The sequence below is a fragment of the Theropithecus gelada genome, chromosome 9 (genome assembly GCF_003255815.1).
Source record: "Theropithecus gelada isolate Dixy chromosome 9, Tgel_1.0, whole genome shotgun sequence".
Lineage (NCBI taxonomy): Eukaryota > Metazoa > Chordata > Mammalia > Primates > Cercopithecidae > Theropithecus > Theropithecus gelada.
This window is the reverse complement of record NC_037677.1, coordinates 63703336-63707243: the sequence shown is the minus strand read 5'-3', so window position 1 is coordinate 63707243 and position 3908 is coordinate 63703336.

The window sequence follows — 3908 nt, the reverse complement described above, 5'->3', positions numbered from 1 at the left end:
TGCGGGCTCCGGCGGTCTCCGATGGCGGGAGGCAGCGGGCCCCTTCGGGCCAGCGGGCAGAGGGACGGTCCCGGGCACTTGGTTGTGGGCTGCGCCCCTGCCTCCACTCTCCGCTGGTCCGGTCGGTCCGGTTAGAGGCGGGAAGGGGGCGTGCGCTCCCAGGCCCCAGGCCCTGGCCGGTTTCCCTCCCCTCGGGCTGACTGACTCCCGCGCAGCGCTGCTGCCCGCCGGCTCAGCCGCCCGCCGCTCCGTGCCTCCAGGCCAGGGGAAGGAGGGGGCTCGTGCAACGCAGTCGTCATGGCACCCGCGCACCTGTGCCCGCCGAGCGAGGGCGCCCCGGGCCTCTCGCATGGCGCTGTCACCACAGAGCCCGAGCGCCCCTCCGAAGTAGGGGACACACCCCTCCTCCCATTGCAGCCCTGGCAGCGGCGTCCCGTAGTTCCGCGCCTCTCTCCCTTGCCCCACATGCCAGCCTCTGTCCCCACTCCTCATCCTTGCCCACCCCAGCCTGGGGTCCAGCACCCTGGGCCTTCCTGAGAAGGGGATGAGAGGTAGCTGTGAAAACAGGAGGGCTTAGGGAGGGAGGCAGGGGAACCCCACCAGCTCCGGGCTCTCCCAGGAGAACGGGGACAAGGTCTGCAAGGTGACCACGACTTTAGAATTAACCAGTCCAGGCATTCACCGGGTGATACCCTTGAAAAAGTTTCTTATTATAAAAATACCTGCACCTGAGACTGTTTCTGCATTTGTAAAAATGATTTTGAGGGGAGTAAAGGTGATACCAAAGTTTCAGCCCAGCCCATAGTAGATGCTTAATAAATGGTTCCTCCAGCAGAATTGGAGAATACTCATCTCCAGCCCCTGTCAGGCACCCAGCAGACACAACCATAAATTTCTGTCACATGAATAAAGATCCCAGGTTCTATCTGCACTCCTATGTTTGTTGCAACACTGTTTACAATAGCTAACATTTGGAAGCAACCTAAGTGTCCATCAAAAGATGAATGGATAAAGAAAATGTGGTACATATACACAATGGAGTACTATTCAGCCATAAAAAAGAATGAGATTCAGTCATTTGCAACAACATGGATGGAACTGGAAATCATTATATTAAATGAAACAAGCCAGGCTCAGAAAGCAAACATCACATGTTCTTATTCATTTGTGAGATCTAAAAATCAAAACAATTGAACTCATGGACATAGTAGAAGCATGTGGTTACCAGAAGCAGGGAAGAGTAGTGGGAGGATGGGGTACCAAAAAAAAAAAAAAAAAAAAGCTAGAAAGAATGAATAAGACTATTTGATAGCACAACAGGGTGGCTATAGTCCATAATAATTTAATTTTATATTTTAAAATAGCTTAAAAAGCATAATTGGATTGTTTGTAACTCAAAGGATTAATGCTTGAAGGGATTGATACCCCATTCGCCATGATGTGCTTATTTCACATTGCATGCCTGTATCAAAACACCTCATGTACTCCAAAAATATATACACCTACTATGTACCATCTATTTTTTTTTAAAGATCTCATGTTCTAGGCAGATGAAAGAAAGTGAATAGTCTGTTCCTTCCTTTTTTTAGGAGTCAGGAGTTTGCTCACTGGACACTGGGGAACAGTTGGCATCAGGATTCTTCCTAGTCTCGCTTCTTTCCCTAGCTCCTCCTCTGTCCTGAGCAGTGGGCACAGTCTCACAGCTAGAAGGTCCTTAGAGGTCATTGAGTCTAACCCTGACCCAGAGCAGGCATTCTGACCCTAATCCCCAGCAAGAAGTATCCCCAGCAATGGGTACCTCTGCCTTCATGTCCCTCTCTCTTCCCCTAGGGCAGTCCTTCAGAGGTTAGGAGGGAGGGAAGTTGCTTCTTCAATGCTGCTGTTCTACTGGAGAAACACAAGAATTTCACTGGGCTTTTTTCTTTCTGTGACTTGCCTCAGTCTCTTCATCTGTAAAATGGGCATAATAATGGCACCTATCTCTTACGGTTGTGAAGATTAAAGCAGTTACTATATATAAAGCATGTGAAACAGTGCTTTGCATATAGACAGTAAACAAGAAATATTATTCATCTCATCACTATCTTGAGTCCACCTCCCTGTAGAAGTGCTCACATTTCTTGAAGTCCCTCTGATAAAACCCAGAAGTGTGTCAGGTCATATTAAGCCCCCTTGAGCAATGCAGAGATTGAGGCACTGTGCTGTAAAGTCTGTATAGCCCAGCACTGCCATTTAGAGTTGGTGTGCTTTGGGAAAGTTATATGTCTTTTGCCTCAGTTTCCTCTCATCTACAAAATAGGGATAATAGTACCTACCACGTAGGGTTATGAGAATTAAATGAGTTAACATGTATAAAGCCCTGACAACAGTACCTGGAACATGTAGGTACTCAATAAATACGAGCTATAATTACTGGGGCAATAGACTTTGTTTTGGGTTTTTTGTTGTTGTTGTGGTTGTTGCTTGTTTTTTGACAAGGTCTTACTCTGTCACCCAGGCTGGAGTACAGTGGCACAATCTCAGCTCACTGAAACCTCTGCCTCCCAGGTTCAAGCGATTCTCCTGCCTCAGCCTCCCTAGAAGCTGGGATTACAGGCGCCCACCAACACACCCAGCTAATTTTTTCGTATTTTTAGTAGAGGTGGGGTTTCATCATGTTGGCCAGGCTGGTCTTGAACTCCTGACCTCATGTGATCCACCCGCCTCAGCCTCCCATGGTGCTGGGATTACAGGCAGGAGCCACTGCGCCTGGCCGGAGGCACTAGACTTTGAATAATGCAGTCTCACTTTTTCACTTTCTTCCCTTTCCTTCCTTCTTTCCTCAGCAGCCACATGATTCTAGTGCCTCATGGTCAATTGCTCCACCATCTTTTTTATTTGAATAGTTCCAGATCACAGAGCCTTTTCTTCCTTTTCCCTCCTCTTCCACAGACATTTTTCTTTTACCATTAAAACCTTCCTATAGTGTCAAGTCCACATGGGACCAGACAAAACAAGTTCCATGGATCTAGCCTTGGAGAGCAGGCAGGGCAGTGTGTCTGAGTGTGAATTCTATCTCTATTGTTTGTTAGCTGTGTGACCCAGGGTAAGTCACTTAAGCCCTCTGATACAGTTTGGCTATGTCCCCATCCAAATCTTGCCTTGAATTGTAGCTCCCATAATCCCCATGTGTTGTGGGAGGGACCCGGTGGAAGGTAATTGAATCATGGGGGAAGGTAATTGAATCCTGTGCTATTCTCATGACAGTGAATAAGTCTCACAAGATCTGATGGTATTATAAAGGGCAGTTCCTCTGCACACACTCTCTTGCCTGCCACCATGTAAGACATGCCTTTGCTCCTCCTTTGCCTTCCGCCATGATTGTGAGGCCTCCCCAGCCATGTGGAACTGTGAGTCCATTAAGCCTCTTTTTCTTTATAAATTACACAGTCTCAAGTATTTCTTCATAGCAATGTGAAAATGGATTAATACACCCTCTAAGCTCATTTTCCTCATTTGTAAAATGGGATTTATACTACTTCTTCTCAAGGCTGCTGTGTGGATTAAAAGTCACAGGCCATTAAATACAGTGCCCTTCCTCATCCCCAAAGTCATGGGTGGAGGCCAAACAGACAGTTTGGGTAAAAGCTGCTCCATGCAGATAAAGAAAAGTGCCCCCTGTCTTTCTCCTCCTGTTTTGGACTGAACTATGTCTCCCAAAATTGATATGTCGAATTCTTAACCCCACAATGTGACCGTATTTGGAGATAGGAAGTAAGTAATTACGGTTAAATCAAGTCATAAGAGTGACGCCCTAATGACATAAGATGGGTGTCTGTATAAGAAGAGAAAGAGGCTGGATGTGGTGGCTGACATCTGTAATCCCAGCACTTTGGGAGGCTGAAGTGGGTGGATTGTTTGAGTCCAGG